The sequence below is a fragment of the Callithrix jacchus genome, chromosome 12, assembly GCF_049354715.1.
Source record: "Callithrix jacchus isolate 240 chromosome 12, calJac240_pri, whole genome shotgun sequence".
Taxonomy (NCBI): Eukaryota; Metazoa; Chordata; class Mammalia; order Primates; family Cebidae; genus Callithrix; species Callithrix jacchus.
In genome coordinates, this window is record NC_133513.1 from 111,366,541 (window position 1) to 111,393,068 (window position 26,528).

General features: G+C 39.9%; 1 long non-coding RNA gene across 10 annotated transcripts in view; it reads left to right on the top strand.

Moving 5' to 3' along the window:
- The window catches only part of LOC144578513 (uncharacterized), a 206,731-nt gene that overhangs the window by 62,573 nt on the left and 117,630 nt on the right, over positions 1–26,528 (top strand). For 7 of the 10 annotated variants that reach the window (XR_013524435.1, XR_013524426.1, XR_013524428.1 and 4 more), the window contains one exon: positions 21,889–22,104. The exons of 1 other annotated variant lie outside the window; for it this stretch is intronic. This is a non-coding gene — a long non-coding RNA (uncharacterized LOC144578513). Of the gene's footprint in view, positions 1–19,448; positions 19,689–21,888; positions 22,105–26,528 lie in introns of all 10 variants that reach the window. 2 more of the 10 variants (XR_013524434.1, XR_013524436.1) reach the window with 2 other exon arrangements.

Sequence of the window (26,528 nt, forward strand, 5' to 3'; positions counted from 1 at the left end):
CGGATCCCTTGAGCGCAGGAGCTCGAGACCAGCCTAGACAACATGGCAAAAACCCATACCTACAAAAAGTACAAAAAAATGAGCCCACACCTTCCCAACACTTAGTAGTGCCAGTTTTTATACTTTACCTTTTCTGGTGGGTGTGTAGTGGTTCCTCATTGTAGTTTTAATCTGCATTTCTTTTATGACTAATAGTGTTGAACATGTTTTCATATGCTTATTGGCTATCTTCTTTTGTGAAATTTCCATTCAATTGCCTATTTTTAAATTGAGTTGTTTGTCTCATTATTAACTTGTAAGAGTTTTTTAGGCATTCTGGGTACAGGTCATATTTTGGATTTATGTTTTGCAAAATTTTCCCCGTCTGTGACTCTCCTTTTTGTTACCTTAATTACATCATTTAAAGAACAGATTTTTTTTGGTTTTTCTTTTTAGTTTTTTATTGCATTTTAGGTTTTGAGGTACATGTGCAGAACATGCAAGACAGTTGCATAGGTACACACATGGCAGTGTGTTTTGCTTCCTTTCTCCCCTTCACCCACATTTGGCATTTCTCCCTAGGCTATCCCTCCCCAGCTCCCCCTCCCGCTGGCCCTCCCCTTTTCCCCCAATAGACCCCAGTGTTTAGTACTCCCCTCCCTGTGTCCATGTGTTCTCATTTTTCATCACCCGCCTGTGAGTGAGAATATGCTAAAGAACAGTTTTTAATCTTAATGAAATTCATTTTATCAATTTTTTTCTTTTTGAAAACGTTTTTATTTGAGTTAATTTTTATGTATTATGTGAGGTAACAGTTAAGGTTCTTTTTATGTAAATACAGATATCCTACTGTTCTAGCACCATTTGTTGCAAAAACTATATTTCCCCCATTAAATTACCTTGGCATCTTTGATCAAAATCAAATAACCATATAATTGTGCATCTGTTTCTAGAGTCTCTATTTTGTTCCTTGATCTATTTTTATACTAGTGCATCATTGTCTTGATATATGTAACTTCCTATGAATCCTCTAATTCTGCTCTTTTTCTAAATTGTTTTAGCTATTCTAAGTCCTTTGTTTTGACGTATACATTTTCAAATTAACTTTTAGTTTTCTTCAAAAATGCTTGTTAGGATTTTGGTTGGTATTGCACTGAATCCATGGATCAATTTGGGGGGAGGATCACCATCTTACTGCCATCTTAACAATATTGACTCTTCTGATCCAGGGATCAATAAACTACAGTCTCCAGGCCAAATCTAGCCTATTTCTAGACATCTGTGAGCTAAGAATAACTTTTATGTTTCGAAAGAGTGGTAAAAACAAAGCAAAGAAGCATATTCCACAGAGACTAGGTGGCCCAAAAAGCCAACAACATTTACTATGTGGCCCTTTATAGAAAAAATTTGCCAATCTCTCTGCTACCATTTGACAATGGTACATCTCTCCATTACGTAGCTCTTTGCAATGTTTTATAGTTTTCCATGTACAGGTCTTAAACTTTTCCATTAAAGGTATGCCTAAGCACTATTGTGGCCCATACTTCAGGATTCATTGCAGAAAGCACTGGGGGCAGGGAACATGAATAGATTTTTTTAAGTCAAATTGCATAGCAGAAATACCAAAATATTGTTTTAAAAGTACTATAGAAAGACCCACAGACGCTAGAAGCAGGGCAAATGGGAAATGTACAATATTTCAATTGAGAGGTGCCAGAGACATGGGTTAGGGTAGTCAGAGAAAAAAAGGAGTAAATGTTAAAAACTTTTCAAAGGGAGGAAAAGCAAGATTGGTAATGGATCGGGTAAAGGGGATGAAAGAGAGGGAAGAGTCGGAGACGACTTTAAGGTTTCTAACCTGTGATGTTAAATGGGTCGTCCACGGTGATTTTTATTTGGTTTCCTTTTATCATTTGGAGGCACAAACAGGATTTTCCCACATCTAGCTATTGTAGTTCCCTATATTCAGATTAACCACTGAAATTGCCTTCTATCTCTTCACACCCTGTTAGTGAACAGGTAGTATTTTGATGGATGTTATATGATCAGAGAAATCCCAGGTCTTGGTGGCATAAGGAACGTAGCTTTCTTTAAATCCTTGTCTTAATTAATCATTTTTTAATATTTTGAAAGCTTTTTAGTGAAGTAGCCTAATAGAACATTGTTTTTACAACCTTGTTTGTTCAGAAATCATTAGCCCTTTAAGACATTTATATTATTGATGACATTTAAATTTATTATTTTTTCTTTTTCCATCCTTTGGCTTCCTTTTGAAGTCACACTATTAAACCTCCTTAAAAATATTTATGTGTGTTTAGTTAACAAAAGCTCCTGTAAGTTGAATCCATGCTGGGAAAAGGTTCAGGTAAGCTCTCTATATAAGCTTACAGACAATTGTGTAAATCTTCAGCCATTAAAGAGAAAGGAGAAAAAAGCCACCCTCATTACACTGCTGTCATTTACTCTTCATCTCCTGTCCTCTTTAGCAGCATTAAGATGGGATGTAAATTTGCCAGTTAATGCTGTTAGAAAATGGATGGTTCAAGAAGGGCAGGAATTAGAGATCAGTATTAGGTGCAGATAAGCTCCTTTGCCTCCGCAGTGGCGGCTGTTTAACATTCATGGGAAAATCATCATCAAACAGCGTTATCACAGCTCTGTTGATGGCTGAGGAACTTCATCACTATGATAATTTTTTTTATAGCTGTGAGCCAAAAAGCTCCCTTTTATTTCTGCTGTCTAGAGCTGTGATAGAGGCTTGTTTGTATGGGTAGGAGACAGCAAACCCTGGGCTCCTCAGCCGGGTTTGATTTCGCCCCCACCCCTCCCTGTCTCTGTTCTTCCCTTGTGCATGTTGCACTAAACAGTCCTACTGATAAAAAAAAAAAAATACATATATATATATATATATATATATATATATATATAAATGGAAGTCCTCCAACAATCCTTCAAAGCATAACAGATATTTTTATGATCAGTAATTCAAAGTTTGACAAGTGATGCCATTCTGTAATGAAACTGTCATCCATTTTATTGTGAGCAAAATGCTAATTTGATAAATGGAAGGCGGAGGGGTGGGAGCCAGCCCAAAGCAGGGGAAATAAATGCCTGAGTCTGAATACCTGGAAAGCAAACTATTCAAAACAGTCCAAGTATCCCTCAATGACATATTTCTCATCAATAGGCTAAGTCGTCAAAGCTCCTCTCCTGTAATTATTCCTTTCTGAGTCAAGCAGAGTAAACCTGAGCCCGGCTCCTCTGTAGTCCCTTCTTGGTTCTATTCTATTTTTAGAGTGTTTGGGGACAACATTGGTTATGTTATTCTAAACCAACCGAATTTGCTTTAGAACACACAATCTTTGCACATGATATTTCCCTGACATGTTTAGACATCTTCAAGTATATTAGAGATAAAAGTCACAGTCGTTGCTTGAAGCACATCTGAGGCAAAGGCGTCCCTTATTCTTCAGAGATAGATAAGGAAACTATTCAAAGAAAATTTAAATTTATTAAGGTGCTCATGCTTGTGCTTCTTTGCAGCTTTGACCTCATTTTTGGAGGCTTAACTGCTCTAAATTACTTTCCCCACTTTTTGGAATGCAGCTAAAAAGCATAGTGCTGAAAAGCAGTTTTTGTAGTCTGGACAGAAAGGTACTATCATTTAAATAGTTGGGATTTGAATTCAGGATTGATTTAACTACTTCAAATAATTTACTTTCAACCCCAGCTCATTCCCTTCCTTTCCCTGAGAGCAGACTTCCAGTGCTGCCATGATGGGCTGAATTATGCTTGGAGTTTGGAGATAAGGACTTTTGTCTACAAGGCTCAGCTTAGACGACCAAACTCATTTCCCAGAAGACCAGAGTTTGAATCCAGTTAGGATCCTGGAGGTGAAAGGCTAGCGCCTTATCATTTAAGTATAGCTATTTAAACATAAGTTTAAAAGAGATACTGCAGGACGGAGGGACAGCGTTGTTCCTTGAAGGATAATCTTGGGGACAAGCTGGCTGGCTGTTCCCTAAAGATCAGATAGCCCTCTCCATCCCCAAATAGCTTTGGCCACCTCTGACTTCTCAAGATCAAGAGCCAAGAATGCGTCCTCATTCCAAGATGTTCTGTTCCATGTTGGTTTAAAAAAAAAAATCTAAGGAGGTGTTTAATTTTTGTGCACACACTCCATCATAAACTGACGATGGATTTAAGTCTTCACTCCATGCCTGAAAGGAATTCCCAATCTTTCCTCTCTCAGCTGAGGAAACACCACGGTGCTTACCATCATCCTTTGCTACTTGCTGCCTAGCTCTCTCCATTGTAAAGTGAGCTCAATGAGGAAAGACTTCTTTCTCTTTCTTTTTTCTGCAGTATTTCCAGTGCCTAGAACAGAGAGCCTGATGTACAGCAAATGTTCAAGAGATATTGAGGGAAATATGTGTTCTTGTCTGGAGCTGAAGCCTGGGAAAACTTCATGGTATTGTAGCAAGAGGTTCCAGGGGCAAAACCTGGCTGATAGCCAGAGACATCTCAAGGGCAGCAGGGACATTCCATGACGCCAGAAGTGAGAAGCAGGAAAGCCCTTTTGGCTTCCCAGGTCTATGAAGGAAGTAGGGCAGTTGGCTCAGTTCTGAAGCTGAATCCAAAGGAAGCAGATTCCAAGGAAGGTGTGTTTCACTGTCTACTGCAGTGAAAAGGAAACTGGAGTGGGGGAACTAGTGGGACTCCATTTTGCCAACAGTGTCAAAAACAATGTTTATTGCCAGTGGCCCCCCCTCCCCCTTTCTTTCTGTGGAAATACAGATCAAGGATTCCCCCTCCTTAATGATAAAGACTGTGTGTAATGATAAGTCTTGCATCATAAAGTGGCCTTTTTCTGGAGTAGATGAAGAAAGGGGCCCCAGGGAGCAAACAGGAGGGAGCGGTGGCATTAGAGAGCCCACCAGCACGTCCCAGCCCCAGGAGGGGTCAAGGCCATCATTGCATCAGCCTACAGAGGCTTACGAGCAGCACTGTGACCCACACGAAGTAGGCCAGGCTGCATTCATCCACCACCGAAATCACACATTCTCTAATTTAGTTCGTTTTACACTAACAACTACAAGAAACAGCTTTCAGTTCACAAGAACAAAAGACAACGATGATAATTTCCTCTGGCTCTTTTGCCAAGCCATCAGCAATTTTCCAGCTTTCTTTCCCTCACTTAAATCCACCCATCTATCTCATTGTCTTGAATTTGCCTTATTTTTTCTTGGAAATAAAAAAAATTAATTAACCTTTTAGTAACTAGAACCCATTACATAGATATCTTGTATTCACAGTATGTAGGCTATGACTCAGTTATTAATTAATGCATCTTTTACCTAATTTTGACTTTGGACCTAAGCATAATCTCATAAAAATTGTATTTTAACTTTACTAGACATATCTGTCCAGTAAAATGCATATACACACATGTATTTGACAGATTTATAGTATGGGTCAGTTTTGCTGCAAACCGAAGTTTATATAAATCTTTGTATTTTCAGATTTTCTGTGGATATCAGACTTCCTCTGGAAAATGTAAAGATAATCTTACAACATCTGAGTTTATGTCAGTTAACAAATGAGGATAACAAGGTTATTTTCATTGATACTATCTGATGTGGCATTGGGGATTCTTATCTAAATCTGTTTATCAACACTTTCACTCAAATCAAAAGCAAGAGATACTTTGTAATGCAGAAACCATTCTTTTGTCTCAGGGGCATGGGGAAACAGTTCATTCTGATAGAAGTGGCTATTGGTGAGGAATGGTTGGTAGCATTTTGGGTGGAAGCCTGATTTCCAGAATGCAATTCTAAGTGACCTATTTCTTCACCTGCTTCCCTACTGTGCGTTCTTTAGGAAGAACATTAGCGTTAAGAAATCACAGAAATTCCACTGGGCGCGGTGGCTCACGCCTGTAATCCCAGCACTTTGGGAGGCTGAGGTGGGTGGATCACGAGGTCAAGAGATCCATACCATCCTGGTCAACATGGTGAAACCCCGTCTCTACTAAAAATACAAAAAATTAGCTGGGCATGGTGGCGCATGCCTATAATCCCAGCTACTCAGGAGGCTGAGGCAGGAGAATTGCCTGAACCCAGGAGGCGGAGGTTGCGGTGAGCTGAGATCGCGCCATTGCACTGCATCCTGGGTAACAAGAGTGAAACTCCGTCTCAAAAAAAAAAAAAAGAAATCACAGAAATTCATGCTTGAGTTTTCAACCATAGGATCTTGAACCAACCTTTTGTTAGCCAAAATAATGTCTGTAAACAAAATGGGGTCTGCAGTTCCCCTGACCTTACACAAAACTGAATATCTGCCCTTCCCCATAGACGCATAACAGAGATACTGCTGAATACCTCATCAAAGTCAGTTTCCTTCATAGAATGGATGGATTTGTTCTGGTCCATTTATATCCTCTTGCCCCTCTGGACCGAACACACACCTCTGAGTCAGCCGACTGACTGACAGAGACACCAGAGATCGTGGCACAGTGATAAGCTGATTGGCCCATTTAGGGTCAATCCCTGCATATTGGAGCTAAGTCAACTAGCCACAAACTCCAGGGGCCACACGGCTACATCTGAAAGCACACAGGTTCATCTGCATTGCAGCACTGCCCATTGCCACACCTGCGACCAGCTACAGCCAGTGAGAGGTGCTCTTTGAAGTTCTGCCCTTCACACAGTGCCTCATTAGTCATAGACCAACGAGGCCATGAGAAAACATCGGAATACATCTGTCACCTCTAACAATTCATGGAGCAGATTCTCCATTCCTTTGTTATGCTATGAATAATTCTGCAGCTTCTCCGATTTTATTAAGAAGGCTTTTCCTTGGTTTCTCTTTGTTCTTCTCATCTAATCTCTTAATGGAAGTTGCTAATTAAATTCCTATAGCCATTTATTTAACAGTGTTTTGAATAGCAAAGTCTGTCAACTGCAGAAAGTGTATATTCTTATCAACACGCCTGTTGCCTGGAGGAGCAAAGGCCTCGCTGACAGATGGCTGCCAAGGAAGGCCCAGCAGGCCTCACATCTGCAGCACCTGGCAGTGGGGGCATGGGAGCAAGCGCAGGGCCAGAGACGAGGGACCGTTTGGGCTCAATAATTAGAATCCAGGTTGCTGGAGAGATTCTGTGAATCTCAAGTGGAACTTGGCAAATTTCAGCCAAGCATTCTGGGCATGTACTTTGCTTTTAAGCATCCTTTGATGCTGGACCATTAACAGTCTCGTATCCCTTTAAATCTAAGTGGTAGCACCTCTCTAAAGGAAAATTTTAAAAGCTGAGTGCCTGACCTGTATACCAACACGTCCTTTTTTGGGACGCAAGTCATCAGATTAAGTTCCATTAAATGTACTTGTTGCTGTCTGGTAGGAGGTTTCAAGGCCCTCATGAGCAACAAGGAATCATCCTTTAGCCTGAATTTATATGGAAATTAAGAATGCAAATGTTTTCCTTTAAAGCCACTCCATTTTTACCCCCCACATAGGTAGTCAACCACACAGTATCTTGTAGTTGTGAGTGGTTAATTGAGGGATAATCCAGTAACACAGGAATCACTACCAAATCAGTCCCTTTAAGGGATCATTGGTCCTTGAGCAAATGTTGGTACCTGCCTAAAACAAAATTCATTTGTTCTCTCAACAGATACTTTCTCCTTGCCTAACAGTTGTCACGTAATGTTGCTGAGTGCTAGACATAGAGAGGTTGTGACAACCTAGCTCAAGAGAGCAGGCAAAACCCACAGGTCTGCTGGCTCCTACATTCCACATTTCACAAATTATCAGAACAGAGATGTGAGTGTGTGTGTGTGAGTGTGTGTGTGTGTGTGTGCACGTGTCCCCGTAACAGTGCTGGAAACTACAAGAGACTGACCAGGGCTTTGGGAAATTTCTGAACAATAGAAGGGATCAAATCTATGGAAAAGTACACCAAGAGTCCGGCAGAAAACTGCAGCTCCAAAAAGAGGGGGAAATGCCCCTGAGAGAGAAGCCATTTGGGGACAGCTCCAAGTGCAGAGGCAAAGGATGGAGGGGGCAGGCAGGCTCCCTGTGGAAACTGTCACAGTGGTTAAAAAGTTAACTCAGCAATTATAGCTATCCAAAAGAAATAGTTACATTTATGCAGTCTATGTATGAAAGAGGCTGAGCCTTGCTGCATTGCTCGTAATAGCGAAAACAGCCTGATCATCTGTCTCTCAGGGAGTGAGTTACTATGAAATTATCTAGATCACCATGTGTCAAAATGAAAAGATCTCCAAGTCCTGGTGTTAAAGGAAAAAAGCAATTTGCAGAAAACACACAGTAAAGTGAAAGAGAGAGATAGATAGATTAATATAAATGATAGATGGATGGATGGAAGGAAGGATGGTTAGAGTATATGTGCACATGTTTGTGAATGCAAAACTACAGATATGGAAGGAGACTTGCCAAATAGTTATCAAAGACTTTACCTTTTAGACACTGAATGAGGGTGTAGTAGGGTGAGGGGGACATTCACTTCTTATTACCATGTTTATGTAATGCTTGAAACTTGTATGAAGCCATATTAATGTCATATATATAAAGTGCAGCAAAAAAAGGAAACAGATATAGTGCCCCTTTCTAAGGAGCTTACATAGGAGATAAAGTCAGGTAGGAAAGATTATTGGCAATTTAGTGAAACAGGTGCACTCATCAAGTAATGTCAAGGTGGCTTAGCTCCTCAAAAAGGTGCATGACCCAATCTGGATCACAAAGCTCTCCCCTAGAGCAGAGATGGCTAAGCTGAACTCTGAAGTTCCCACAGGGAAGTGGGGACAAGAAGCAGGGGCCAGTTAGCCAAACTGAGGTGCTCAGTTCTAAGTGCGCATCAAAGATGAGCCTGGACAGGGATCAGGAGGGACCTGATGGGTGGTGAAGGTCTTTGTAAGCTGTCTTGAGCCATCTCATCTCCCTCCTCGGCCTCTCACTGGGGGACGTGGTATGTTGGAGCCCCAGATGTGAGAGCTCCACATGAAGGTGAGAGCTATGCCAGGAAAGCAGTGCCTTCATCTCCAGTGAGCTCATCTCACTGTCCCCCTTCTCCAGCAAAACACTAGCAGCTCAGAGACACACAGAATTGCATGGAAGTGACTGGGACAGCCTCTCTAGAGGTTAACTTATCAGTCGGAATTCTTCCCTCCCAGTTGGGCCTGTGGGCCACCCCCATGACATCTTCATTCTTTCTTTCCCACTGGCACAAGCTGCTCTCTGCTGGTGGTCAAGAAGATTCAGGTAAGGATGACAGAGCAGGCACCTCTATCTTCATCCCTTTTCTCTGCCTTCTACTAAGATCAGCCAACGACTAATAAATAAACTCCTGCCCCCCCCCCCAAATTTTACCTCCTGAAACCTTTCAGAAAACTTATAAGTGGACCAGTCACTCCCTTAAGGAAGTGTACTTGAGATCAAGTGCATGGACTTTCCATGCTACCAAGAGGGTCTAGGGAGTTACACAGTAAAGGCAGGAGAAGAGGGCTGCTTTTTCATGAAATGGCAGTTCATGTATACCCCACAGCACTGTAGGTTTCCAGAAGGTCTCATGGTTAGTCTTTCCTGAGCCCAACCTGGCATCAGAGAAGAACAGGAATGGCTCTCTGTGCCTGGCATAGCCCAGTGCAACCTCCAGTGAGTGTGTGCCTGCAGTCCCTGAGGAAAATGAAGGACAGCCGCCACACCAGCACTGGATCAGCTTCCTAGAGCTGCACCAACAAAATGCCACAAACCAGATGGCTTAAAATGACAGAAAGTTGTTCTCTCACAGTTCTGGAGTCCAGAAGTCTGAAATCAAGGGGCCAGCAGGGCCCTGCTTCCTCTGAAGGCTCCAGGGGAGAATTCTCGCTTGGTCTTCCGGCTTCCGGTTGGCTCCAGGCCTTCCTTGGCTTGTGGCTGCATCACTCCAATCTCTGCCTCCGTCTTCACTTTGCTTTCCTTCTGTGTCTGTCTTCTCTTTTTCTGTCTCCTGCAAGGACACTTGTCATGAGATTTAGGGTCCACCCAGGTAATCCAAGATGATCTCATCTTAATGTTTTTACCTTAACTATACCTGCAAAGGCCCTTTTTCCAAATAAGGCCACATTCATAGGTTTCAGGGGTCTGGATGTGGACCTACCTTTTGGAGGGGCGTAATTCGACCCTCCATAGATGCCTAGTAACCATGTTGTTATTCTTGAGGCCTTTGCTCTCAATCTTCCTCACCAGGTTCAGAGTCGGTTTAGACCCACTTGGCTTAACATCTAGCTACGATGCTATTTTGCATAGGAAAACAGCAGATAAAATGGTGTGGCTTTTGAGATGAGATTCAGTACCCTCATTAATTACATGTAAAAATCGGCCAGAAGAATCTACTTGCTTGCCCAAGGTTACAGTTGAGACACAGAGTGAAGACTCAGATTCAGGATATCTTTCTACCACCCCATGCTCTGGAGGTATAAGGTTCTAAGTACTTATGTTTGACCTCAGTTTCAGGTTGGGTATTAGGTAGATGACAGTGACTTCGAGGACAAACTATTAAAAATAAATAGCACTTTGATCTTGCAACTTCTTATCCTAGAGTAGGGCCTCAAAACTTCCACTTTCGTTGGGCAGAACAGAAGTAGGATCACTCAGACTGCGGAATACTTTCTTGCTTATTTCTCACCTTGTCCCTGTAAAGGAATCTGTCTCCTTATTTCCGAAGGTTTTGGTGTACTAGACTGTGCTTTGTTCCAATTAGAGAAAAAACTACCCCAAATGCTATGAAAACAAAACATTTTAGTTCATGGACTTGAAGAATATTATCAAGGCCTTTAGTTCAGTCTGGTAAACCAAGGAGTAGGATAGCACACTTCAAAGACTAGGCAGTATTTTTCTTGGGACTGAATTAGGAAAGAATGGGGCTGGGGTGGAGTGGTAGGTGGGAGTGGGTGTCCTTTGGACTGGTTTACAAGGCTTGGCTTGATAGGAGCACTGGGTGCCTGTGAATATCTGTTATGTAATGCATACCCCAAGCAGTTGTAAAGTCATTCAGGCAGTGGTCAAACTTGGGAAGTTTCCAACTCATGAATACTGCAGATAGCCCATTTTCTTCACCTCCAGTTGAATCTGATACTTTTGAATAGGCTGTGAGGTGTTCGGGACTTTATCTGAGCCAGAGCCGCTAAGCTGAAAGGAGACGTGAATGGATGAGGGAGTCATTCAAAAAACGCTTTCATTTGGTTTCAGAAACACTTTCTTTGTTTTGATGTACTCAGAACATCATCTATTTGAAGTCTGGCTCCACTAGAGTTTTTATCTCCAAAGCAAGACAAATATGGTAATTTCAAATAAATAAGCCACCACAACAAAATGTATTTGGGAAAGAAAAAAAAACTGTTTCCAGGAGATTTGTGCATTTTGAACATGGGTAATGCCTGTATAAAAGTCTAAGTGAGTGACTCTAAGCTAGAGTCTGTCTTTCTCTTTGTTCTTTAAGAAAATATTCACATCTTTCCAACTAAATTAACATATATTATCACAAATGTGTCATTCTCAAATTTCCTGAGCTCGGCTTATCACTCACCATTCTTTTTTTTTGCTCATGACTGTCTTTCTGAAAACAAAACAACATTATTCACACCAATAAGTGTAACAGGCACAATGGGAGAAAGCGCTGGAAGCGACTTCTTTGTACTTATCAGGGTGACCTCTAGCTCTTCGCTTTTCCTTTCTTTGCGTCTCTGAGAAGAAACTGTGGAACCCTATGTTCCATTAGTTTTCCCTCACCCATTTGTCCTCTGCACACCCTTTGTGCTCTGGGAGAATTCAGCATCCAGGCAAAATCTAACTCCTGACTTTATCCTGCAGTTGACAACAGTATATCTTGTTTAAAGAGAAATACTCAATTCTTCTCATTATCTTAATTCATAGGTGGTTTAAATGGCTAGAGAAAAAGCCTAAGTCTCCTGATGCTTGAATAAAAAATGAAATGAACCATTTACTTAACACCCCATTTGAAGCCAGAGGCCCTTTAGAGAGTTTGGCCAGACTGTTTGTAAGACTGGAGATTGTATTTGCATACATTCCCACACCTGGGAGTGAATCTATGTAATAGACACTTAATATATACCAGTGAGAAGTACAAGCTGGGAGTGTCTACAAGGGAGAAGATCTCATTCCACTCTAAATTCTAATTTAGGTCAGAAAAAGAGAGTTTCCTAGAAAGATTCCTCTTATATCCCGATTCAAGATTCAGAACCAACGCAGTAGAGAAAGAGAATTCAGAATTTTCTGTCTAATGCCAGTGGGATAATAAGAGTATTTCTTTCAGATTCACCATTTAAAGCAACTTACCATTAAAAACACCTTCTGATTAAATGGAAACTGAACCCCCTACCAGGTTGTTAGAAATGATACAAAAACAGGTTCTAGTTTTCTGACTTATTAAGACAGATTTTTTGTATGTGACTTGAGAGGCAAATAACATTGACGTGGGTGCTAAATGCGTGTGGATTAGGATGGTGACATGAAATAGCTTGATTTCTGCTATGTTTGTAATACACAAATTTAGGCATAAAGCATCTTACTCATCTTGGCTTGCTGTTTATATTTCTCATAAACTTTTCAGTCTAATTTTTTAAATCAAAATATGACCAAAGCCCTAGACGTTGCTGAGGTTAAAAATACATTTTAACCATGACCGTCACAGAAACACTAGTGACCAAAAATCTATTTTACCAATGACTCCCAGAAATGTAAGCTTTCAGAATGTTCAAAACCACCAGAATACAAATGGGCTTCGGTGGACACCAGATGTTTTTGTTTTGATAAACCCCACCTCTTTCTCCAGTATCTTATCAATACATACAGGCCATTTATGATTTTTCCTATATAATCATTCCTTTTCTTGGAGAAATTGAAGACTTTATTACCAATTTTGGTGGATCTTCTGTCTGACTTTTATGTTGAACAGGACTCAGGAAACCCTGAGCCCAATGGGGCTCCTGTTTTTGTTGCTTCCAGACAGTGAAAGACCTGAAGGCTGAACTGGGTGTGTGTGTGTGTGTGTGTGTGTGTGTGTGTGTGTGTGTGGTCAGGGGTGGGGGTAGTTGGTCTATCTTTTCCTTAAATTGTCTTATAATTCACCTCTAATGAGCAGAAGTTGTATGCAAACTCCCTAAAGAAAGGGCAGGTATATTATCTCTTAATTCTGCTCAGCCACCATGGATCAACATTTATTCCTCTTGCTCAAAAATTACGAAGTTGGTTCATGCCTGGATGCTTAAACCTGTGGGGACTCGAGAACTCTAAACCCTACTGGGCCTTGACAGGCAGAATGTCTGTAAAATTACTCTGAAAACATTAAATCTTCATGGCTGGGAGATTAAGACTCTCTTCCTCAGTGTAGGTATTTTTTTAGTACAGAGTGTTAAAATCGACTCGCCTTTGTTAAAGCTTCCATGTTCCTACGGTTTCCACGTAAGCCACTAAGGAGACATAGGTATGTATTTTTGGTGCTAGGACACTGTGAAGACGGTGCCTGTATCAGGGGCACACACAGAGCCTTTTTTGAAATTGACTTTTGATGTAAGCCTTTTTCTGAAATAAGGCTTCGGGGAAAACAAAAAGAAAGAAAAAAAGCCACCTACTCCGATTAGGCTCACAAAGAGACTACAGTACTCCACATTATCTTAAGAAAAACAAAAGCCCAAAAGCACAGCCCACAGCCTTTCCATCAAGTAGCAGGCATTAAAGTACATTAGCTCTATCATTTGTATGTCTATAAATATCAATAAAGTATGTGATTTGGCTTCACTTTCACACAAAGAAGGAGGACTATCCTTTTCAGGAAATTTCACAGAGACCCTCACCAACAAAAGTTTAGTAACTTAATCTTTGGAAAGCTCAATCATGCTGAGTTCAAAATTGCAGGTTTTAAACTAATGTACCTGATAAGTGCTGATGGCAGAACTAAAGCAAGCCATTATTAGGTAATCCAATATTCCCAATACCAGTTATCTGTAATGGAGAAGAGTCTCCCTAAAACAGCAGTAATGTGCTCACATCTACATTCATCTCAGAAGTCAAAAAGAGGCATTCTTCATGGGCTTTATCTGTTTCCAAATGTCTGCTTCCACCAGGAGTGCTTTTGCACTGGTGAGGGAGCTGTGCAGATGACGCCTATGTATTTGTCCGATGGGTGCTATTTCTTGTGGATCCCTAGGACACTATCCTACAGGCTGGACTATCACAGCTGTCTGACTTTTACTTTGAAAAGGTCTTGGAGACCCTGAGCCAAATGGGGCCTCTGCTTCTGCTGCTTCTAAGGGGTGGGGGCAGTTGGTTAGGGCCTTTTTTTTCCTCTCTTCTGTGTGTCATACTGCTTCCAACTTTTCTCCAGCACAAGCTTCCTCTTACAAGGTGTCATGATGCCTATGGAGAGGGTTTGTAGTTTGTCCCTCATGCAAATTTATTCGCACAGGGCCACTTATCACTGCTATTGGTTTGAAACATCTATCTTGTTTCTCCTGAGTGGCAGACTCTATTTCCAGAGCTGAAATAAACATGGTCCTCAAACTGTTCATTATTCAGTAACACATTCAGAGATAACGTGATGAAAGGTAAAACTTATTCAAGGTGACGCATTTGTCCTGACTCCCTCCTATGGCAACCTGAACAGCGACTCTGTTATTACATTTGTATGTTGCACAGTTTTACATGTTCTAATATGGACTTAAATAAATTCATTTTTTAAAGATATTTTTAAGCTGTAATCTAAGCCTAAATGAAGATCATCCCAATAATATCCAGAGGGGAGGATGGCAGGTGGATAACTTAGAATGGGGCTTCCACTTCTTTTCTCCACTGTCTTGACTGGTTCCTGCCTGGAAACACACATTTCCATAAATGAGTGTATTGACATATGTGAATTTGCTTGTTGCATCTTACAAGTCCAACAGAATTAAGTTAATAAGTACAATCTTTGGGAAGTGCATGCAAGGGCAGCAGGAGTGAGAGGAGCCTGCGGAGTAGAACATTAGTGTTCTTTCACTAACCCCTCCCACCCTGGACTAGTTCACAGGGGACATCTTAGGATGGAAGAGAAGGATCAAAACAAGGACTCTCCCTCAAAAATATGCACTCTGATAATTTTATTATGAGTCACTTATGATCCTACAATCTCTTTTCAGAAGTTGTGTGTGTATGAAGCAGGAATTCTCTAAGAATCAGTAAGTTTTTCTATTTTATAATGACCATCTAAAGAAGGCACATTGTTTTCTATTAAAAGTTTGGCAAGCTCCAGAGTAAAAAGAATTAGACAGCAATCTCCCGTTTACTCAGAATGAAGAACATTCAACTATTTCATATTATTAAGAGTTATCATCCATATCAAATACAGATTACCAATTTTAAATAATCTTATCAAGTTAAACTACATCAAATTCTAAGACTACATTGAATAAACTTCACCTAAAGTCAGGAATCTGCGCCACTGCCAAGTCAACACTGAGGCCATCAGTTAACATCCTATAATCCTATAGCTGTAGAAAATGCAGGAGATTGAGCTGAGCACATGTTGAATTCATTAGGATACACCTGGGGGAGCTGGCCTTTTAAACAAGCCTGAGACTTCAGCTTATTATTGTTAACTGTTTCTTGCTAATAAATGTAGAGCACAGAATGTGAAAAAAATTCAATTAAGGTACTGGAGATGTAGTAGTGTGAATGTTATGAGCTCAAATGGACACCATAAGTAACATAAGTTATATCTAGAGCAGAGATCCTCAAATATGCATGTATAACAGAATAATGGAGCCTTTGTTGAAACAGGGTGTTGGCTTCACCCTCAGGGATTCCGATTTAGTAGATTTGGAATGAGTTCTGAAAATTTACATTTCTAACAATTTTCCCAGGTGACGCTGATGTTCTTGGTTTGGGGACCGTATTCTGAGAACTGCTGCTCTAGGGTCAAATGAAAGTTTCTTTATTCATTTGATTGTTTATTTCCCAGTTAACTTGCTTACGTCAATGCAAACTCAAATAAGTCTGTCCATAAAATTCCCTTTTCTGCCCTCAGAAATATAGGTTGTCCAGACCAGTAAAATAGCCTAACAGATTTTTATTTTTCTTTTGTATCAGCTTGATAAGGAGTCATAAAAATGTCAGCCTATAACCACAAAGAGCATTTAAGCATTTCAATATATCCATGCAGTAGTTAAGCTAGATAGACTTGGATTCATAGATAGCTACGTCCTTTCCAGCTATATGACCTTGGGCAAGCCATTTAGTAGCTCGAAACTTCAGCCTTTATGAAATAGGACTAATAATTTAAACCCCCACGGATTGTTATCAAGAGTATAAATACAAAGTCCCTATGTGATGCACCAAGCATAGTTGGAGCATAATATTATCTACTTGTTTCAAAAGATTCAATCCAGTTACATTCTAATAACTGTAGAGAGCTATAATAACTCAGATAACTACAGGTAACTCAGAGAATCATAGATAACTCAGAGAAAGCCATGGAGTGTTCTATAAACACACAATGCCTCAATATATAATATTACAACATTCCATAAAATATCAGTCGTTAGAATATGGGAATTGAGTTAATTTTCTGATTAGGAGAAGTTTTAAGAAACTTCTTCGTGTTTCAACCTTGGCTGAAATTCCTTTTATCTCCCCTGCCTTGTGATATAAGATGTATATCCAGGTAGTCTTTCATTATTGAATTAGGGTCACTCATTGCTTCAGAGTCATCATTGTAGGCCAAATTGTCATTGTAGTCATAGAAAGTAATGGAAAGTATATTGAATAAGTTGTGATTCTAAAATATAATTTGATTTTTAAAATATATGTATAATTCCCATTATAAATTAGATTTTTTTTGTCGTGCTTTTCTCATCACAGACAATCTGGAGCACAGAAAAATTTCTAGTAAATAAGTGATTTGGTTAGTTAGGGCTTAGCAAATTGATAGTGCAGCGGGATTTCATAGGTCACTGGAGGACTGCAAAAGATACACTTCAGCTGGGACATGTGAGTGTTCAAACAACGTGGCTTTGCTGATTGTTCTGGTAATGGTGTTTTGGTGACTTCTTCCTCAGATTCATCAACGCAGTATGCTTCATTGGCTGACACTTTCCAATGCACTTCCCCATGCTATACTTCAGATTCCATGGATCCCTCCAGAGTTGGAATTATTTGGTCCCATTATGTACGATCCAAATGTCAACATAGGAAGCTCCAACTCACTCCCATCTGTACTCCAGAGGCTCCCCAAGAAGGACGTTTGCCTTAAAAAAAGAATTTCTCCACAAGGGCTCTACTGGCATTTTGGGCCAGACCATTCTTTATTGTATGGACGGTCCTGTGCATCAAAGGAGGTTTAGCCACAACCCTGGCTTTTACCCACAAGATACCAGTAATACTCCCCTTCCCAAGTAAAGATAATAAAAAATGTCTCCAGACATTGCCAAATGTCCCATGGGGGTCAGAACTGACCACACTCCCCCCAGTTAGGAGCCACTGCCTTAAAGACTAAAGACCAGTCCTCGATTAGAAGACTGGAGGGACATTTTCTCCCTGCTGGTCCCTCTGATGTTAATCAGTGTGGAAATGACTGATGACTACTCTGGGAATCTGCCCATTTCTCTCCTCCTCCTAATTCTTTTGATTAGACCAGCAGAGCAATTTCTTCATTCCAACAGAGTCTTATGGAACAGACAGTTTATGTCAGATAAAAGCACACTCATGGTATAGATTTCTGAGCTTGTCACTCAGGATACATGTATATTTTTGACAACAGATTTCTGAAGGGTTTGCATTTCTACCACGTACAATCTAGGCAAGCCCAACCTTACTCGTTCTTTGAATCCCTTGATGAACTGAAGTCAGCAATAATGCCTTACCAAAAACCTAGATGTGAAACATCTTCATAAAATACTTCTTATGATGATAATAATGAAAAAAATTCTTTATAGGTGGCACAGTGAAAGTGACTTAAGGTCCCTATTCTGATTATGAATTTTCATTGTAATTAAGTGGCATAAGAAGTTAAGCTGGTTATGACTACCTTGAAAAGTCTTCCTTCCTATGTGTGGGTATGTGTGTTTTAAAATTAAATTCTCAATATGGTCTTTTAAAGATGATTTTCATCTTATTCCTCTAAGTATATTTTATGTTTCAGGTACTGTGTGGTATATCAAAGAAGTAGGAGAGGGTTTGTTACTCAGGCTTATTCCCCATCCATATGGGCAGATAACACGGACACCCATGAAAGAAGGAGAGTAGGGTGCTGCTCTGGAACAGAACAGTGCACGTTCTGTATGACGCAGACCACGAGGTATTCCGAGAACAGGACTCTGTGAAGGTTGGGGTCCTCAGGAAAGGTTTCACAAAGGATGTCAACCTGAACCAACATACATGACCACATGGTGCTGCTTTCCCCTGCAGAAAACCCAGACTTGGAGGTTGAGAAGTGGCAGAGCAGCTGGACAGAATTCAACTCATTTATGATTGTGACCAAGAGGGTATTTATAAATAGCCCAAATGACAGAATAGATAAGAAAGGAATCCAGGGACTGAAATATTGACATAAGTCAGAAATAACCTAAGTTTGAGTTGTTTCGGTGCTACCATTGCTATAAGGTCAGTAAGAAGTGCTAAATGAACAAGGAGCATCTTCTATTCCTTTGGTAGGTCACATGTCTTATTTATTCAGTTTGGAGGTAGAAACTAGTTTCACTCTGTACTAACAGAACATCAACCAAGTAACTACCATCTAATGCACCAGGCATGGGACCGTGGCACCTATTATTATTTCAGGAGCCAGAGACACACAGGCACACTGAACAGACAAGGCCTCTGTTCTCAGAGATATTCCTGTTCTAGTGGGGGAAGACTGACAATTAACCAGTAAACAATCAGAAGGCGACTGTGTCCACTGGAGAAAACTAAGCAGTGTCAAGTGACAGAACATGGGTCTGCAAACTCCAGCCTGCAGACAAAGCCACCCACTGCCTGTTTTTATATGGCCCATAGCCAAGAATGGTTTTACATTTGAACCCCAGCAAGTGGAATGTGTCTTCTCATTCATAGACCTACATTACGAAAAATTATGCTTAATTGTCCTAATTTGAGTTTTTAAAATTGTGCTATTTGTTTTCTCTGTTGTCATTTAAGTACTTACATAATATCATCGATTTTGCCTCTTGGTCTACTGTGTGTTCCTTTACATAAAAATGTTGCCAACTGCTGTGTTGGAGACCCACAACTCTGATAGAAAAGGACCCAAGGCTAGAGCTATGAAGGAAGACCTTTCTGAGCAGGTGACATCAAGGTGGAGACAGGGCATCCTGGGTTCTCGCCTACTGCTGCCAGGGCTCTATAACCTTTGGGTCTCTCTTTCCTTATTTGTAAAATATCTCGGTTGAACTATTTCATCTGCCTTTCCTAAACCACTATAGTTCCATTTCTCTATTGACTGAACACGGCGCATCCTTCATCATGATTCGTCTTTCATCACTCATCTATGCCCACTTCATGAGTATGAAGAAGAAACAGATCAGCAGAAGAGACGTTTCCAATTCTCCACTTTTGCACACATCATATGGGTTGTCAAGATTCACAGAAGTTCCATAAATGAGAGTTCTATAATTAACCTCCAATACCTTGACGAAGTATGCGGAAGTTTGTCGGAGCACAAGGTCAGATGCCTCACAATTTTCCAAACATTACTAAAAAAACAGCCCACGCTCACTCTGAATTACTGTGGTCTTTCAAAGTCTATACAAAGTAATATGCAAGGAGACAAAGCTATTTTACCAGGCAGACAGATATTCCAAATTACTGGTTCTTAACAAGCATGGTAATACATCAGTCAAAAGCAATAAATTTAAACTTAATGAAATCTCAATTTGCCTACAGTGCATTTCACTTTGACATTTTCTATATTGCCACGGTGCTTTGATAAAGTTTTTTAAAATGCAAAGAAAGTGTCTGTAAGGCTAAAGACCAGACTTGGTACCATTGTGGCCCAGGCAACATTACAGTACTTAAGTTTCATCACTCTATGCCCCGTGGCAGGCAGAGCCCTGGCGCTAACACAGGTTCAGTTTTCATTATCATCATATGATTATGCATTTTACTGCATTTAACTGATAATACAACTACCAGCTCACCTTAAAAGAATTAGCTTGGAGGTTTCATTGCTTTCCAAATGGAATTCATTTGACAAACAAATGACAATTAGCCTAGTCTCCCTGTTCTGCGTCAGGATGCTTTTTGATTGAACCTAGACCAATTTACAATTTTTAAATGAGTTTAGACATTTACATTTAAAATGTCTAGAGGAAATTAGCCCTGGGACATCCAACAGCCAAAATGCTTTTTGAAGTTGATTATTATTTGATCTAGTACCCTCTACCTGTACATTTTGTTCTGACTTCAAAGTTTGGGAATGTAAATGCCACCTCACCTCAAAGCACAGGGAGAAACTTAAAAGCGGTTTTGCTCATTATGTTATGCAAAGGAGCCCATATTTTAATATTCGTTTAATATGGTTAGTTAGCTTTAATGACACCAGTGTGACAGTGTCATAGTTTTGGAATCTGAAAGCGCTGATTGAAGTTTCCGGCTGCTGCCTCTATTTTTCTGCAGAGAGAGGAATTGTGCCCTTTGAAGGACAGATCAGCTCCTGGCTGCGTCCATTCTGGTGAGGGCTAAGCGTGATAACTTTCAGATGAAGAGTTCACCTGCCTGGGTGAAGAAAGCACAAATCATGATATCAGGAGCTACAGAGACACTTGACTGTCAGATTCCAATTCTGTGTGTTTTCTAAGTGCAAGCCCTTTGCCCACTGCTGCTGAGGAAGCTGCTGGTAATTCCATTATAAACATGCAGTGCTGATAACCCAGCCACAGAAACTGGTATTGCCCTGAAATTAAGCCCACTGATTTCTAGCCGAGAACATATTTTATTTATTTATTATTATTATTGCTACATTATTGTCAAAATGAGAAAACAGCCTTTTGCTCATTCCATGTGGTACAACTGCAAAAATTAAATATTGTGAGGGGAAAGCTTGCAAAATGTGCTATTGCATCATCTCCCTGTTCTGAAGGCCTGGTAATCAGTGTTATGCACAATATATTCAAAGGAATGTTCTAGAAGAAAGGGCAAGTGATGCAGCGCTGAGGAGTCGGCCAGTCCCTATCTGCAGCGAGTTATCATGGCTTTCACAGGTCATCCTTGAAAGCTCACCAGAATATTTTGAATTTCTAGTTTTGTCTCACACTATAGGACACACACTACATGTTTTCAAAATAATTTTGAGTTCAAAAGAGTTCCCTAATGATAACACTGTATAACCCCAGCGCAGAATTAATGGTTTGAACACTTTTCTGTGAAGGTAGCAGAAGCTGACTTCAGTAATCCTGGCCCTCCTGAGTGCTCACGACAGTGTCATGAGGCAAGAATGCCTGGAGAGAGCGAGGTCACAGATGTAAGAATGGCAGTGGGGGGGCGCCATGTTTGGTCTCCTTGGGACAATTGGTCTGAATCCCCTGATCACTATGTATTGTGAAAATAGTGATAAAATAAAACAACAACAACAAAATTCTTTTTCATCCATTTTATTGCTGAACAGATTAGACGTCCGCTAGGTCGCTTCACATCTAAACGCTGTAATTTCACGTGAGCCTACTTTCACCCTGCCGCACTCCCACCCTCATTTTCCTTAATGAAATTGGAATTGAGGTCCCCGCCAAAGTGTCCTTGGAGTCAACTCTGTTTTGATTCTAAATGTAACACACAAAGCACCACATTTTCTCACGCAAACACTGTCCCAAGTAGAGACACTCCAAAGTCTTTCTATCATGGGCTTTTCATTGTCTATTTTCCTTCCAGCAGAAACAGGACTCCTTCTTCCTGTGCTAACAGCCTCGCGGCAACCATCTTACACGACATTCTCAGCCCCTGACTTTGAAGTCTCCAGAGTTGCCTAAGAGCCCAGGCAGCACAGCTGGAAACCTGGAGGTTTCTGCTACCTCGACCGCCCTCTGCTGGATGGACCGACAGCTGTTGAGGAGGTGGTCCAAAACAGCCGAAAGGCTTCCCCTTAAGGTACTGGTGGGTTTTTCACTAAGCCACGGGGAAGAATTTTGGGGTTTTACAAAATAAATTTTTCTTTTCTTTCAGAGATTTTTAGAAATACACTTTCTTCTCTACATGTATGCAGGCATACCAGTTTATTCTGCCTACGTGTTTGGGAAAAAAAAGAAACAACAGAATTTGTCAGAGTGAAAACCATGAATGATTCTAACATCTCTCTCTGACAATCAAATACTATATGTGCCCCTGCCCTGGCACTAAGGCCTGGCAACAAGGAAATAAAATAACGCTAAGTCAGAATAATTCTCCTAATATTCTCACAACACAAAGAAGCAGAATATGATGAGGGTTAAGATCGTGAAAACAGACTGCCTAGGTATGAATACTTCTCTGACTGTCATTAACTATGTGACCTTACACAGGTTAAATAACCTCTCCAAGCCTGAGTTTCCTCTTCTGTAATACGAGGTTATAATACTATTTGTCTCCTGTGGTTGTTATAGTTTATATATACACACACATACGTACACACACAAGTTATATATATATACATAGTTAACATATATATAAAAACTGTGTATAGATTAACTATAACTGTATGTTAACTATATATGTGTGTTATACGTATTTATACATATACATTGTGTTATAAATATGTATAACACACATATATAGTTATATATATTACAGGGGTTGTTATGGTTAACCCTATGTATATGTTATACATATACTATATATAATATTATTTGTCTCCTGAGGTTGTTATAGTTAACCCATATAAGACAAATAGTATTATACTCTTTATATTATGATTCTTGAAAAAAGGGGCTCGCTTTGTAGGAATTATTGATATCTTCTTTGTAGGACCTCATAAAAGAAGGCTAATAGTTGAAACCATTTTTATGTATTAGACACACATTAAGATGGAGACTATTCATTCACTTACTCAGCAAATATTTAAATGACCATCATATGACCATCTAAAATGACTCATCTGGGGTTCCCACTTTATGATTTTATGAAAGATTCCTTTGTATGGAGAGATCTCTGTGCTGGAAATGTCATAATCTAAAAGATGATAGAAGAGCTATAAAGTTCTCATTATCCAGGGTCGGGGAGACTTTGTATTTAGGAAAATCCACAAATAGAAAGGACATATTTGCCCACAAAAAATAACATAGGAGTTGCAGCGCCAATTCAGTAATACACAGAGCAAAACATTACATCCTTATGCTCAAAGTTTCATCTGTATGAAATAGAAATGCATTTTCTATTTCATACAGTGATGCTTGATAAAACTCCACACAACGATGGTGCAGAATATTCTTGAAGGATTCTCAGAATTAAAGTGGGTTGGTAGGCTTGCACAGGTACTAACTCACACACTCTTAAGGGTTGCTGAAGAGCAGCTGGGATATTGTAGATCTTCAGAAGATATTTTTTCTCTGCTAAGAAGTGGAGCATCTGTAGGTATAAGATACAGATATACACAGTGTATACTGTATAGAATGAATTTCCTCACTTATCCAATTTCCCAAATAGGTGAAGTGATTTAAGAGGGAAATAATTGCATCAGTTCATCAGGCCAAGGTCAATCATATCTTTATGAAACTTCAAGTTAAATTATTATTAGAATATACTGTGTACTGGATTGCATCTTTCTTTAATGAATTTCCATGGTAGAAAACAACCTGAGGTTAACATTCACGGATCACAGAACAAGCTCATGATGATGGCCTGCTCTTCATCACTGTGTGTGAAACTATTCTTAGTAACCTGCTTTCTACTCCTTTTTATTGTAAATTGACAACTTATAATTGTATAAATTTATGGGTTACAAAGTGGTGCTGTGGTTTATGAATACAGTGTGGAATTAAATGGAGCTACTTCACATACCCATCACCTCAAATACCTGACACTTTTTGTGGTGAGAACATTTGAAATATACTCTTATAAAAAATTTAAAATGGACAATGCTCTATTATTAACTATATTCACCACACTGTGCAATAGAACTAAAAAAAAAACTATATTCCTCCTGTCTGAGATTTTGTAGGCTTCAACAATTATCTTCCCATTCTTCTCACTCCCCAGCCTCTGTAACCAGCATTCTACTCTCTTCTTCTATGAATTCAATTGTTTTCCATTTTACCTATAAACGAGAACACGAAGCATTTGTCTTTCAGTGCCTGGCTTATTTCACGTAACATAAGGCTCTCCAATTGCTGTTGCAAGTGACAGAATTCCCTTCTTTAATTTTAAATATATTTTATTGCATTTTAGGTTGGGGGTACACGTGAAGAACATGCAAGATTGTTGCATAGGTACATACATGGCAGTGTGGTTTGCTGCCTTCTCCCTATCACCTATATCTGGCATTTCTCCCCATGTTATCCTTCCCCAACTCCTCACCACCCGCTGTCCCTCCCCTAGTTCCCCCTCACAGACCCCAGTGTGTGATGCTCCCCTTCCTGTGTCCATGTGTTCTCATTGTTCAACACCCGCCTATGAGTGAGAACATGCAGTGTTTGATTTTCCATTCTTCTGTCATTTGCTGAGAATGATAGTTTCCAGATTCATCCATGTCCCTACAAAGAACATGAACTCATTGTTTTTTATGGTTGCATAGTATTCCCTGGTGTACATGTGCCACATTTTCCCTGTCCAGTCGATCATCGATGGGTGTTTGGGTTGGTTCCAAGTCTTTGCTATTGTAAACAGTGCTGCAATGAACATTCGTGTGCATGTGTCCTTATAATATAATGATTTATAATCCTCTGGATATATGCCCAGTAATGGGATTGCTGGGTCAAATGGAATTTCTCTTTCTAGGTCCTTGAGGAATTGCCACACTGTCTTCCATAATGGTTGAACTAATTTACACTCCCACCAACAGTGTAAAAGTGTTCCTATTTCTCCACATCCTCTCCAGCATCTGCTGTCTCGAGATTTTTTAATGATCCCCATTCTAACTGGCATGAGATTGTATCTCAATATAGTTTTGATTTGCATTTCTCTAATGACCAGTGATGATGAGCATTTTTTTTGTATGTTTGTTGGCCTCATGTATGTCTTCTTTTGTAAAGTGTCTGTTCATATCCTTCGCCCAGTTCTGAATGGGCTTGTTTGTTTTTTTCTTGTAAATCTGTTTTAGTTCTTTGTGGATTCTGAATATTAGCCCTGTGTCAGATGGGTAGATTGCAAAAAATTTTTTCCCATTCTGTTGGTTGCCGATTCACTCCAATGTCTGTTTCTTTTGCTGTGCTTTGGAGTTTGATTAGGTCCCATTTGTCTATTATGGCTTTTGTTGCCAATGCTTTTGGTGTTTTAGTCATGAAGTCCTTGCCTATGCCTATGTCCTGAATGGTTTTGCCTAGACTTTCTTCTAGGGTTTTTATGACGTTTGGTCTTATGTTTAAATATTTAATCCATCTGGAGTTAATTTTAGTGTAAGGTGTCAGGAGGGGTCTAGTTTCTGCTTTCTGCATGTGGCTAGCCAGTTTTCCCAACACCATTTATTAAACAGGGAATCCTTTCTCCCTTGCTTGTTTTTGTCAGGTTTGTCAAAGATCAGATGGTTGTAGATGTATGGCATTGCCTCTGAGGCCTCTGTTCTGTTCCATTGGTCTATATCTCTGTTTTGGTACCAGTACCCTGCTGTTTTGAATACTGTAGCCTTGTAGTATAGTTTGAAGTCAGGTAGTGTGATGCCTCCAGCTTTGTTCTTTTTGCTTAGAATTGACTTGGCTATGCGGGCTCTCTTTTGGTTCCATATGAAGTTTAAGGTGGTTTTTTCCAGTTCTGTGAAGAAGGTGATTGGTAGCTTGATGGGGATAGCATTGAATCTGTAAATTACTTTAAGCAGTATGGCCATTTTCACGATATTGATTCTTCCTAACCATGAGCATGGACTGTTTCTCCATCTATTTGTGTCCTCTCTTATTTCATTGAACAGTGGTTTGTAGTTCTCCTTGAAGAGGTCCAGAATTCCCTTCTTTTTTAAGGCTGAATAGTATTCCATTGTGTATACCACATGCTCTTTATTTACCTGCTGTGAACACTTAGGTTGATTCCATAACTTGGCTATTGTGACTAATGCTGCAATGACCATGGGAGTGCAGACACTTCTTTGACAAGCTGACTTCAGATCTTTTGGGTAAATACCCAGAACTGGGATTACTGGATAACATAGTAATTCTATTTTTAGGGTTTTTTTTAGGAAACTTTATACAGTTTTTCAAAATTGCTGTACTAAAACTCTTGTTGCTTTTTTTCACTCCCTTAATCTTTTTTCTCAGTAATTAATCATGCTCAGGTCAAAGTTATAAATATACAATCAAGTAGAGATGAGATAGGTGAGAATATTATTGCTCAAATATTTAAATCATTGGATTAAATGATCCAGATAATTTCCACTATACACACACACACACACA